At 39.2% G+C, this 14,462-nt stretch overlaps 1 long non-coding RNA gene across 1 annotated transcript; it reads left to right on the top strand.

The window, feature by feature from the left end:
- Nucleotides 1–548: 548 nt before the first annotated feature.
- Nucleotides 549–12,063, top strand: LOC140524130 (uncharacterized). The gene is made up of 4 exons (XR_011973577.1): nucleotides 549–747; nucleotides 993–1,109; nucleotides 9,951–10,022; nucleotides 11,027–12,063. It is a non-coding gene; the product is annotated as an uncharacterized lncRNA (long non-coding RNA).
- Nucleotides 12,064–14,462: the final 2,399 nt, after the last annotated feature.

The raw sequence follows: 14,462 nt of genomic DNA, 5'->3' as shown, positions 1-14,462 counted from the left end.
TTTTCCCTTGCATTTTATGATCTCCAAGTGCTCTGTTGCACTCTTCACTTTAAACTTGAATCAGTAGACTAACCTAGATTAGCCCTTTATTTGAAGTCTCTGTGAATTAGGTAAGGTGAATTTAATCATCAGCATTTTCCAGATGAGGAAACTGAGGCTCAGAGGGTTGAAGTGACTTGCCCACCATTTTACAACTGTTAAGTGACTGAATCCAGGTCTGATGTCAAGTCATTTGACTGTGTGTCTACTTCTTTTTTTCACTAATGGTGACAAGGAGGAACCAGGGAGGTATTTTGAGGAGGAGAGGTCAACTCCCAGCTTATTTACTGTGAAGAGGCTGCCTTCAATGGATGGAGAATGTAAGTATTGAAGGGAGGCTAAGTCAGACAGATGGAAGAGGGATAAGGGGTGGGATCTGATTTTGGAATGTAAAGTCACAAGGAAGAAGACATGGAATCTGAAGTGGGAATATGAAATAAAGGGAGGGGAGGAAAAGTTTTTCTCACTAGAACAAATGGAATGGCTTGGAAGGTGAAACATTTTTTGTTGCTCTCCCTTGTTATAAGAATCCTGGACTAGATTAAATGTCACCATAAAAGAAGGAAAAACCCAGGAAGGTATTCAAACAAGGTTAAAGTGGAGATACAACTGAGTAAAAGAAGACCATATTATGGAGAAGACCCTGAATTACAGACTGGGTACTTAAAGAAGATGGCATTTCTTCTTTTTAGAGCCACCTGCAACTAGGTTGGTAGCTACATCAAAAGCCCCTGATAGCAGCAACCATCCTGTATTAAGGAACAAAGTGCTTGATTTTGGCCCAAGGGACACACATCCCTTTATTCTACTGTCCCTTTTCTGCTTGCCTTGGGGTAAGAGTGAGAAGCTGGTGCCAGCACACTGCTGTTTTACTGTGTGGATTCATGTAGGGCTCAGGGAGGAGGTCAAGATCACCTGAACTCATTTCATTTGTGAACTTTCCCATCCATCAGCTTCGACTGGCTCATGCTCTGCTGAAACTGCCTGAAAAAGATGTAAAAGCTCATCTGTTACAAGTCTGACTGACCCAATGAAGCGCATGTAGGCTAGGAAAAAAGCCCAAGAGTAAGGTAAAGATGCTTGAGCCACAAAGGCTTGCTAGGTTTGTGGCCTCATGTCTAAGATGTAGTAAAATTAAAATAAATTGTATATATATGTGTGTGTGTGTGTGTGTGTGTGTGTGTGTGAGAGAGAGAGAGAGAGAAAGAGAGACAGACAGACAGACAGACAGACAGACAGAGACACATAGAGACAAAGAAATGAGAGAGGCAGAGAAATACTTAAAGACAGTGGCAGAAAGAGAAAAAAGACAAGAGAAGAACAGAGAGACAGAGACAGAGAGAGAGAGACAGAGAAAGATACCCAAGACTAATAAGTATGACTTTTTATGCTAAATACCCACAATGCATTTGATTAGACACATGGTCTCTCTTCCTGTTTGAAGGAGTATGTATTTGGTCTTTGCCCTCAAGGAATGAATTATACGCCCAAAAGTTATTTACTTTTCTAGAGTCACAGTGGTAGGCAAAACTTTGGGGCATCTCCTTTCAAGATAATGTTATTATAAGTCTACGAGAATAAGCATCCATATTGCAATTGGTAGCCTACGCTAAAGATAACCATGGCCTCCCAAATGGGACAAATCAGAGTTATAAAACATGCTTAAAGCTATCAGAGTATACTAATTCTCACTCTTTTCTTTCTCTAAACCAGCCCATCTTTCTAACTATTTGTTACTTGGTAGTTTTGGAAAGAGCATCTTCAGCTGAGTGCTGAAGTTGGAAGCCAGATTGCAGAGTTGAGAAGTGAGATTAGAAGAAATAAGGACAGTGAATGTGTTCAGCTTTTAAAAAGGAGATTTGAAAGGGGGAGAAATGTTGGTGGAGGTGGGGTGATATATAGGGTGACGGCTTGAGCTGTAGTAGGATCAAATGAAGGAGTTTTTGTTGTTGTTCTAGAACAATCTTGGGTCAGCACCTCAAAATCATATCTCCTTGGCTGATTTTGTCCCACTTTGCAGTTTCCTTTGGGAATTTAGCTTATGTCTAGGTCATAATAGATGTCACTAAAAGAGTCTTCTCTTTAAAAGGTTCATGGTTGTAGGATAGTCTTGATTTTCTTCCACAAAAAATTCAGAGAAGACATAAATGACTCACAGTAGCCCAAAATTCTTTCCTACTGGCCAAGTTCCACCTTCTTTCCAGGGCTTATGCCACCCTCAAGACTCTCTGAGTTTTAGACTCCTCTCAGAAGCAAAACAATCTTGGGATTGTTAGAGAAGCCAACTGCTCACCCTACCTCCATGTTCAGAGCGTCCCACTTTTACCCCAGGTCTCTAGCTTTATGATAATATCTGCCTTAGGGGCTTAGAGTCCTCAGTGGAGGAGAACTAATATTGGTTTGCTAGAGAAGCCACCCTCTTCTCATCAAACCTGTACTGTCTGAATAATTTATAGTAAAAGCAGAGAAAATTCTACAGCTTTTGCTCCTGCTCCTTGGGACAGTGACTTGCTGAGGTTCCTCTAAGAATAGGTGTAGGACTCTTCTCCACAAAGAGAAAGAACAGCTCATTTTTATTCCCTAGAAGTCTGGGTCCCTTGGGTTCTTCATATGCCAACCCCAAGTTCGGTTCTATTGAGGAATTATTGCTCCTCCAACTGAAGTTCCTGGATTCTCAAAGCTCTCTGTAACTGGTGCCAAGAAATTGGGGGACACAAATCCTCCTCTCCAAACATGTGAGTGTGGACACAGACAATTGCCATATGCCTCTAGGCATAGGAGGTTGTGTCCAGGCTTAACATTTCTCTGTCCCACCCAGGACAGATGTGATCTTAGATCTCTGGTTTCAGCTCAAATTAAGGAGGGCTGACTGCAAGAAAGACTACTTATAGGTCTCACTCACTAATAACCTGAGCCAACCTATGTATTCTCTTTCATCTTCTCAAGGAAGTTGTCAATGGACTTCCACAGGGAGATATCATCAGTCTCAGACAAAGGCTCATTACCCTATAATAAGCTCCTCAAATTTAAGGAGCTCCTCTTTTGGCACTTACCAAAAAGACAATTTTATGAAGAACTCACACTGGACAAGTGTTCACACGGTGGTCAGAAGAAGAGATACATGGACACTCTTAAGGTCTCCCTTAAGAATTTTGGGATTGATTGTGTGACATGGGAGGCACTGGCATAGGACCACCGAGCATGGCATGTTCTCATCAGAGAAGGTGCTATACCCTATGAGGAAAGCAGAATTGAAGTAGATCAAAAGAAACTAGAGTTGCAAAAATTTAGAGAATCCACCCCAAAGGATCATGTGGACTATTTGTGCCTGACCTGTGGTAGAACATTCTGAACTCATATTGGTCTGATCAGCTACAGTTGCACACACTGTAACGTGACTTAGTGATGTCATTTTGGTCCTCTTCGAGAAGGAAGGACATCAACCAACCAAATCATACATGTAACAAGTTTTATTTTGTAGTGAAATGAGTGATATCATTGCTGTGGGAGGAGTCGTATAAGGGTAAAATTTTAATAAAAATAGTTTGCAGGTAAGTCATTTCCATGAATCCATAAGCCACACATTTCAGAGCAGCTTCTAGACTAATGGAGTTATTAGCTAGTGGAGAGGAGGCTGCCACTGATTCTGAGGGAAAGGAAGCTGGATTTTCAAGACCTATGGCACCTCTCAGCTCTGGCATTTATTACTTATGTGACTTTGGGTCCCTCAGGTTCCATATAATAAGAAGCTGGACTAGACAAACTTGCAGTTATCCATAGAAAAGCCCCTGAGCCTTGGTCTGGGAATAAGGACACCTGGGACCTGGTTCTGGCTCTATCTCAGTCTCACAATATGACTCTGGACAAGTCCTTTTCAATAGCTAAGAACCAGGCAGCTCCCCATTTCCCCCCACCTTTGAGGGACAGTTCCTGCTTCTCTTCTCCTTCCCCAGCTGTGCCCAAATGTTAGCATACAGGCCTTTTACTGGGTGGAAGAAAGGAGTCATTGCTAGTGTACATAAATTCTGTTATAGGGTTATAGCTAAACCTTACAAATTGGGGAAAGAAACAGTCTGAATTATTGATGTATCTGAACTAGAAAATATTTTTAAAAGAAGCACAGCCTAGGAAGGCCATGTCATACTGTGAAAATACCACTATGTTTAGTATTTATATTTGAGTATTTATATATGAATTTTGGCTCTGCAATTTACTAACTGTGTGACTTTGGGTAACTCACTCTCTCTGAGCCCAATTTTCATCATAAGCAAAATGAAGGAACTGACTAATGATCAAAAGTCCCTTCCCACTCTAAATTTATCATACCACTATAAAACCCTCATCAGAACTCAAGCTAGACTAAAACAGAGTTGCTAGGGCAAAATTCTACCAGACCTTCTCTAAGAATAGCTAAGGATCATTTTTAATGAGAATTCTCATTGTTTGTATGTAAATGAATGCTGAAGCATTCTCATAAGGAGGTAAGAGACTGTCCATTCAATCTTGTTGACTGTATAGCACATGCTCTCATTTTCCATGTGTAGGACAAATATAAGTTAGCCCGGCTCTGTTAAATTCTGAATTTAGCAAGATTCTGAATTAGGGATTTTTGAGAAATAGGAGCATAGAATTAAAAGGAAAACATTTGGAAGTTTCTGTGAAAAATTTTTTATTCCAACCCTCTATGTGTTAGTGACTTACTATCTACAATTCACCCCACCTTCTCAGGGTTTGTTAATGCCACCAACACTCTAGCTTAGGCATTTGGGTTGAAGATTTTTTCTGAGGAGAAAGTTTGTTCATCACTGGGTATATGAATTACTAAGGGCAGCATTAAATCTTTGGAAGTATATATTTGTCTGTATTGACTCAAAATAATGATAATAAATGTTAAATATTAACTAAATTGTGAGAAAAGTCATAGATTCTACAAAATATATTTATGTCAAGATAAGTACCAGTAAAGAGACAGATATAATAAAATATAATAATACATAATAACATAATAAAAAAGAGATGTGTGTATGTATATATATATATAAAACAACAGTACAATGTGAATATTTAACATCAGAAAAATAAATAAATACATAAAGAGATTGCTATTACAACATACAAAGAAAGGATTTCTTTTGGAGTAAAGCTTAGGGAAATATAATATTCATTTCTCCAAGCCAAATAAGTGATCACTCCCACTTTATCTACCATGAGAGGCTTGGGAAGGGGAGTGTGAATGGTTTGAGGAAAAATTCTTCCCCCTCCCCAAGTATCCCTTGGAATTTATTTCTGAGCTCCTGGTTGCCTTGGCTATTGCTTTTGTCCCTAGGGAAAGCTGAAACAATAGTGCTGACAGTCGACCAGAGTGGCAGCCCATCACTCAGAGAGTGATGGCTGACTAGGCACAGGACACAGCCTTCTGAGTGGCTCATATTCAAAGCCCCCAGCCTTCCAAGTCTTTGAGTATGTCTGGAGACCAATTATGAGGGAGAGAGTCTCTGTCGATAATCCTGGCTCACCCTGCACTTAAGGGCCCTTCTTTTAGTTCTCCTCTCATCCACCCCAACAAGAGTTAGCCTGATAGATAGAGGCACTCTGGGCTGTGGTCTCTGTGTGAGGAGAAAATATATTTTCTCACAGCAGGAAAATCAAGAAAGAGAAGCATGCTGATGTTAGAACAAAAACAAGCAAGGGCTAGGATGTCACTACACATGGTCAGATCTTTTTTTCAGGGTTCACTTCAGTACCACATGCAGTTTTGGTCAGAATATTTGAAAAGAGATGCTGGGAGACAGGATAGGGTTCATGGAAGAGTGGGGAATGGGATGGTGAGACTTATGTTTGAAAGCATCTGTCTGTCTACATGGGGTAATTTTAAGAACACTCAGAAATCTCACCTATCTCCCTAAATCCTCCAGAATCTATATAATTGAATTGGCCTTGTTAATGATAACTGGAATTCCACTGTTAGTGATTAACTTCTTTGGATTAAGCATTGCCCTTCTCCAGGGAAGGGTTAACACTTAATCTCTTAGCTCCTTTGTGAAATTTACCCTATTAGGTGACATTTCTCAATGATAGAAGAAAGTATGACAGTAGTGGGAGTCTGTGAGGCCTGTTTAAAGGAGGTTAGGGAAAATTTGAAAAGCAAATAGAACTGGGCAGGGGGCTGTGAGGGGAAAATTTACGGGGTTGTTGTAGAAGGGCTGCAATATATGTCAGTGGAGGGAGTAAGCAACTGAGAAAATCATGATCCTTCAAGTTCTAACAGGCTCTCCTGAAGTTTCTCTTCCCCAGCCTGAATGACTCCAATTCCTTTAACTTTCCAAGTGGGTTATACCTTACACTCCTCCAAGTGTAGCTCAACATTAGACTGCGAAGTTGGGGTATTTGTTCTCAGATCCCCGAATCACAGAATGTCAGGGCTAGAAAAGAGTTTACATCAGATCAAGTTCAGTCCTCTCATTTTTCAGAGGAAACTAAAATTTACACATGTGCAGTGGTTGATCCAACGTCACCCAGCTAACGGCAGAAAGGGTAATCATACCTGGTTTTCTTAGTGTCTGTCTTGCCATCTCATAAATAAGATGAGATGAAGAGGGGACTTCTAACTGCGACTGAGGCATCCCCAGTTTAGTTGTCGTCCTACTTCTGAGAGCTCTGGACTTTGTCATGAGACCTTGGTGCACAATGGATAAAGCCCTGGGCTTGGATTTCAAATTCTGCCTCAGACACAGACTAGCACTGGTTCCTAAGTAGTTCAGATGGAGGGTCTATTACTTGGCTGATGGGGCTCCCTTGTTTTCATTGACCCAGTAGGGTATAATAATAATAATAATTGTGATGAGTAATAATAACGAATGATACTAGTGATAACTCACATTACATCTCATTTTAAGATTTGCACAGTTACTTATATATATTCTCTCATTTGATCCTCACAATAATCTTGGCATAGGTGCTATTATTATTTTCCCATTTTACAGGTGAGGAAACTGGGAAATAAAGTGACTTTGAGCAAATCACTCAGTCCCAGTTTCTTCATCTAAGGTCTCTTCTAGCTCTAAATCTATGATCTTATAGTATGGGTTCAAATACCAATGCTGCCACTTACTACCTATGTGACTATGGGAAAGCTTCAGTCTTCTCATATAGAAAAAGGAATTTTGGAAACCCTTTCACTGACTATCTCAAAGTTTTGTTACGATCAAAGTGCTTCATAAATTTGAAAGCACTATGTAACTATCAATCATTATTGTTTATCTCTTATTTTCTATGGATTTCATATAGAAGTGCCTGTCATTATCATCATTCCAACTTCTTTCCTATAAGGAAAATGGTCTGGTTAGAAAAGGCAAGAGACTGAAAGAAAATTGAATTTATTTCTGATGAGAGTTTGAAGGGGAAGTTGAGTTGTTTGTCCTTTAAAGACAGATTGAGAATTCCATACCAGTTGAAACAGGGTGAAAATGGCTACAAGGACCTTGTTTGGTAATCAGACTGATCAATGACTTTTTACTGTTAGAGTAATGAATATGTCTGAAATAAAATTTTAAAAAATTGGGATCTGAGTGAGCTGAAATTAAGCTAATTTTATATGTAAGTGAAGGAAAAGAAAACGATTGTCTGTGGTCAAGGGCTTGGGACACCTGCAGAGATTATGTGGCTTATGTTTTCACAGATGAGGAAACTAAGTTGGGGAAGCAAAGTGCTGCCCATGGGCAACTCTTTAGTTGATATTTCCAACAAATGGATTAGACTCTCACATGTTCTGAAACGGATAATGCCAGTCAATGGCCAACCCATCCATTGTGTTTCAGAGTCAGAAGAAGATTTTGACTCACATGACTTCTTGTTTAGGGACTTCAATGCGATGCCTAGCATGGTGTAATGAATAGCATACTGGACTTGTAGTCACCAAGGTTTGGATTCAGATCTTATCTTAGACACTTAGGAATTGCTTGACCTTGAGCAAGTCAAATCAACAAGAGCTTTCTCAAATGTTTAGTAGGTGCCAAACATGATGCTAAATTTTAAAGATAAAAAAGGGGGAAGACAAACAATCCCTGTCCCCAAAAAGCTTATACTCTAATAGGAAAGACAACATGCAAATAAGCTCCTACCATTAGATTGTATTGAGGGCAGGGAGTGTCTTTTGTCTCTTTTTGTATCCCTAGAACTTAACATAGTGCCTCACACATAGTAGCAGCAAGGTGGCTCAGTGGATAAAGTGCTGGGTCTGGAGCCAGTACGATTCATCTTCCTGAGTTCAAATCTGGCCTCAGACACTTACTAAGCAATGTGACCTTGACTGAGTCACTTAACCTTGCTTTCCTCAATTTCATCATCTGTAAAATGAGCCAGAGAAATAAATGGCAGACCACTCCAGTGTCTTTGCTAAGAAAACTCATGAGAAGTCAGACACAACTGAAAACAGTAATCAACAAAAATCTTTATTGATTAATTAATTAGGTACAAAAAAGATATTTACAGATAAATGGAAAGTTATCCCCATGGGGTAGGCACTAGTAAGTAGTTGGTGGGGGACTCCTCCTGGGCACTTAAGCTCTTTCTGTCTGAGTTTCCTTACCTGTAAAATGGAGATGATAATAAAACCTATGTCACAGAGTTGTTGTGAGGGTCAAATGAGGGACTATTGTCAATAGGTTTACAAATCTCAGAATGAAATCTAATGTAAACTGTTATTCTCGTTATTTTCCCTACTGGGTCAATCAAAGGAGAAGCCCCATCAGCAAAGTCACTGGCTCTCCACTGGAACTATTTAAAAACTGTTTAGAGAAGAGTTTGATCAGAACACTTTAGGAAAATCAGTCTATCAAGATTTCCTACAAGAAGCAAGTTAGAAAATATCCTAACTGAGGCTGGCAACGTCTTTTTTTTATAATCAGGATTAGCCAACTTCCTGGTTAGACAAATTATCAGGCTGACAAACCATGGCATAGTTTCCAGGATCAGAAGTTTGCTCTTTCTACCACTCTATCTGAAAAGCACAAAGGGTACCCCTGGCCACCTGGAAAGTGCTTAATTGCCTCCTCAGAGAGTCCCATCCTGCTTTCAATAACCCCAGTGATTCCTGGGTCTGTCAAGGTGTTGACTTGAGTAGAGTTACAATCCCCACAAGGAATGACGTTTTGTAAAACCACAGGGAAGAAACTTTTGCAGCTAACTTGGTTGCCTCTAACATGTTTCTCCTCTCTTCCTTCCAACCATATTCAGTTATCTCAAATAAAATTATAAAGCTTGTAGATCAGCTAGGGGAGGAGTATTGCTTGCCATTAGAATTTGACTTGTTCCCTTCCATTTCTGGGGAGTTGGCCCCCACCATATTTAGGGTTATGTATATGTTTCTTGTTCTTTCAATAAATGCTGTGATCAAAGCATTTGCCTGTCTCCTTTTATTAAAGGGGAACTATCTGCATGGACAGCTCCCCATGCCTGTATACATAGTGTATACATGCACTAAACTAGCACGAGGGAACAGTTAGGGAAAATTAAGAGTGCTGGGCATGTTTGTTCCATTGCACTGTTCCATAACACATCATGTGTGTTAAATGAGAAGAGGTCTTGGTCCATAACAGTGCCTCCAAGAACAAGAATATTGTTTGTACGTACAAGGAGTCACAAAATTAAGATAAATGAGGCTATTTTGGGGCATGGCACACCTACTATCAAAATGTTGTCATTGTTTATTGTTAATGTGGGCTGTATCAGGTGCATTATCTCACTCTCAGAATGAATAATTTACAGTGGAGCTTCTACCTGCAGCTTAAAAACACTTAGCCCTGAAATCAGACAGCAGAAGGTGAGACGGGGCCACTGGGGCAGATCAGGCGGCAGGTCAGGGAGACAAGGAGAACAGATTACTAAAGCCAGAGCTTCTCCTTCCTCTGCAGATCACACATGAATATGGGCCCAATCAGGAGCATTACAGCATATGCCCTGGAGCCTCTCTCCAGCACCATAGAGTAAGTATAGAGGGAATTGCCTTGAACTGGGAGTCTGGACTGAGGTCCCAGTCCCAGGTCCGTCATTTATTGTATGTACCTGTGAGCTTTGCTTTTCTCAACTGTCAAATGGGCATAATAGTTGTCTTGAGTATCTCGGAATGGTGAGGATCAAAGCAGATAACAGATATGAAAATGCCATAATCTATGAAGTATTTTACAAATGTAAGGTATTACTGTGCATTTTGCCAGGAGTCTTGGCTCTTTTTGGAATCTAAAAGGATTTATTATTGGAAGTATCAGAAGAAGTTTGTTATTACTATAACACATTAGATCTGGAAGGAATCTTCTAGATCATTGTGTAGTTCCACCACCCTTATTTTAATAAAGATGAGGAAATTGAGATGCAGAGAGATTTAATGACTTCTCTAAGGTAACATATCAAAGGAAGAACATGAAGAAAGGAAGACAAGAGAAGGCAAGGGAAGGGAAAGGAAATCAGTGTTCTTCAAGTATTTGAAAGATTCATGTGCCAGATAGATTAGGTTTGCTTTGGTCTGAGAAAACAGAACTAGGCACAAAGGATGGAAGTTGAAGACAGGCAGATTTGGGCTTAATATAAGGAAGAACATTTGCCTAACCATTAATGCTGTCCAGTAGTGGAATAAGTTGCCTCATAAGGTAGTAAGTTCTCCATCACTGGAAGTTTCAAGCAGAGGATTGGTTACCATTTGTAGGCAACATTATAGAAGGAATTCCCAGTTGGTTACCAGTTGGACTAGATTCCATCTGAAGGTACTTTTGGTTATGAGATTCTGTGACTACATAAAGTATTTCTAACATCTTTGTAAATGGTAAAGTATCATATATTCTCCAATACTTGGAGGAATTGTAGTTTCACTGGTGTGGCTACTCTTTCATTTGTTGTAGATCATAGCCCTATGACCTCTCTACACCTTCATAGATGGCCCTTGGGACTTGCTACAGGCAAAAAAAAAATTAATCATATTCCATTCCTTTTCCAGCTTCTTCACAATAAGGCTGGCCAAAAGACATGTCATCACCAGGCCAATAACGGAAGTCTTTCGGGATATCATATAATAAGAAATGAAGAACAACAGATGGAAAATTCAAATACCGAACTGTAACTTGTGGAATTTTAAGTGACCTAGAAAAAGGCCTCTGATAATTTATGTAACTCCTTCAGATAATTAATGATAATTAAAAATAATAATGATTAGTATTTACATAGCACTTTAAGGTTTACAAAGGGCTTTAAAAATATCTCATTTTATCCTCACAACAACCCTTGGAGAGAGATGCTGCTATTATCCGCATGTTATAGATGGAGAAACTGAGACAGAGGTCTACCCAGGGTCACACAGCTAGTAAATATCTGAGGAAAATTTGAGCTCAAGACTTCCTGATTTCAGGTCTACTGGACCATTGAGCCCCCTTTGGGAGGACATGGTAAAGAATTATACAGGATGAAAAAGCAGAGATGAGTTTCAGTCTGCACCATTGGAAGGAGTAACCATAATAACAAGATCCCCATTTACTGAGTTATTGAAGAGGTATCATATTCATATAGCTCTTGCAGCTCTAGTGCCTAACTATGGAATACAATTACCCCCCATTATTATCATCATCTTCCTTCAGGATGTCTTTCAGAGCTGTCTCGGCAGCTGAATTATAGAAGTTGCTTATATAAGTTGTAATCATCAACTTGACTCATATCCATCTGTCCATGCCTTCTCACCTTTTGTTCTTTCAAAATTGAAAATTCTGGCCCCTCTAGTTAGCTATTAATGGAGTATCTTGCAAATAGCTGTTCCCACACTTTCCCATTCATGACCTCAGGGTGTGTCCCCATTTGTGTCTCCCAAGAGAAGGAAGAGGGGTCAAAGGTCCTGGTGAGTTAACTTGTGGGAGCTGAGCATGCCACTCTGTGGCTAACTCCTTGATCCACAGGATCTGAAAAAGAATCTGACAGATCTCACCTCTGACACTTAGATACATAATCATGGCCAAGTGACTTACCCTTTCTAAAATCTCAGTTTCCTTCTCTATAAAATAGGGATAATATTTACTGTCAGTTTCTTCCTCTTTAGGTTCTTATGAAGCTTAAATGAAATAATGAATATAAAACACTTTGCAAACTTGCAAGTCCTATATAAATATCAGTTATTATTATCGTGGTTATAATAGTGCAATTGTTAGACCTGCTTGTGTAATTAGAAATCACCTCAGCCAGTCTGGCCCTTGCTTCCTTTCTCCTCCTCTCTTCCATTTTATGGATGAGGAAACTAGGGCCCAAAGTGGTTAAGTGACATTTTTTAGGATGTGAAATGTGCATTTAATTTTGGCTCACACTCTGGTTTTTGTTAAGTGTGAAAATGAGATTAGCCGTCACTGAAGTGAAAGCAGGCAGCAACCAGGGAAAAAGGCTTAGAGGTGACAGATCTTTTCTTTTCTACCCAGAATATTTTGTCCTTATTTCCATTTCCCCCCCTTCAGACTGTTCCTGAGGGCTAGGCCACAGTTTTACTATCAAACTGCATCAAAGTTGGAGTGTAAGGGAGGGTGTTGGTGTTACTTACACAATGTAATTTAAAGAATGCCCAAAGTAGTGATGGACCTGGAGTCAGGAACACTCATCTTCTTGAGTTCAAATCAAGCCTCATACACTTACTAGTTGTGTGACCCTGGACATGTCACTTGACTCTATTTGCCTCAGTTTCATCATCTGTAAAATGAACTGGAGGAGGGAATGGCAAACTACTCCAGTATCTTTGCCAAGAAAACACCAAATGAGTCACAAAAAAGTCAGAAATGAATGAAAAAAACTTAACAACAACAATGACTACCTGTCTCAAAGTATTTATACTCATAGGCTTGACAAGGTGTTCTCTCTTTCTGCCTTGTCCGAAATTCCAACTGCTTGAATTACTAGTGGCTTAGAGAAGAGAAAGAAGGAAATATTGTTTCCAGAACTGGTCCCAACTAGTTAGTAAGCGTGGTGAAGTGGATAAAGAGCTAGCCTTAAAGCCAGGAAGACTAGGTTTTAAATTTCACCTCTGACAAAATTAATATTTATTATGTTCTAGGCAGCAGGATTCCAAAGACTATTTCTATCTTAAGAAACTTACATCCTGGGAATGTTAACAAATAAACTTATAAGTAGATCCACAATAAATCCAAGCATACAATGTACATACAGGCTGTGACCTTGGACACATCACTGAACCTTTCATTGCCTGAGGAACCTAGCAATGGCTATAAATTGTAGATCTGCTTCCAACCTGTAGTGATTAAGTCTCCTTAAGAGAGTGTTCCCTACATTACTGAAAAGACAGTGTGTTTAGTAGGATAGTGTATGAAATACCTGGTATGTGATCTGGTTAGTACAGTGGTTGTCAACCATTTGGCCATGGTGCCAGGTGCCAGTAAGGACACAATTTCAGGGTCTCTTTTTTCTGTGAAGTTGCTATCTGCTTTTAGATGGAAAAAAGACATTGTCTGGTCTCACCCCTTATCATTCCTTGTACATTATCACTGTTATTGGAAAATCACTCAATATATATATTTTTTGAGTTAGTAATATCATTTTCATACCTGAAAGACAGCAGGTATAAAAGAGGAGTTATATTCAATAAAACATAGAGGATAAACGCTCTTAGGATAGAGATAAGGTCTTTTTAATTTTTGTAGTGCCCAGAGCACATTGGCACATACTAGACACCCCAGAAATAAGGAAACTGTCCTCTATCAGTAAAACATTTGAATTGCAGAATTTTTTTTTTTTTAAAGAGCACGATCAGATTTCTTTCAGGTCAGTATAGTATGTTAAACTTGGCTAACAAAATTTTAAAAAGTAGATGTTGATGGAGGCCTGTTTTCATTCATTTAAATTTTACAACCTTATTTTAAAAGTACCTCCTAAAAAGCCAGGCATATTACAAAGATTTAAAAGAAAAATCCTACCCTCAAGGAGCTGGCATTGTTTTCTCTCAGTTCATGAGTTAGATAAGAAGGATCTATCCTCAACCCTCTAATGGATTATATATAAGCATAGACTTTTAAAATTGTTGGAAACAGTTTGATCTCTTCAGAGTCCTGAATTTACCTCTATTCTAAATCCCTTTATTTCCTTCTGGAGCGGATCAAGCACCATCTTCTACATGAAGTCTTTCCTGATGCCCTCAACTAGCTAGTGCCCTCCCTCTGAAGTTTCTATTTAGCTACTTTGTATATATTTGTGTTTATTCTCTTTGTATCTATTTTGTATATGCTTATACATACTTTGATCATTGCTTTAAAGCAATTGCTTTAAACCAAGACCAAAAAGTCTATGTATGTCCTCTGATCCAGCAATTCTCAAAGATATAAAAGGAAAGGGGTCTATATGGTAAAATATCTACATCTATACATATACATATAGACATGTACACACATATATAA

Source organism: Notamacropus eugenii, chromosome 2, assembly GCF_028372415.1.
Source record: "Notamacropus eugenii isolate mMacEug1 chromosome 2, mMacEug1.pri_v2, whole genome shotgun sequence".
Lineage (NCBI taxonomy): Eukaryota > Metazoa > Chordata > Mammalia > Diprotodontia > Macropodidae > Notamacropus > Notamacropus eugenii.
The sequence above is the reverse complement of the archived record's forward strand: the minus strand, read 5'-3'. Positions and strand labels throughout refer to the sequence as shown.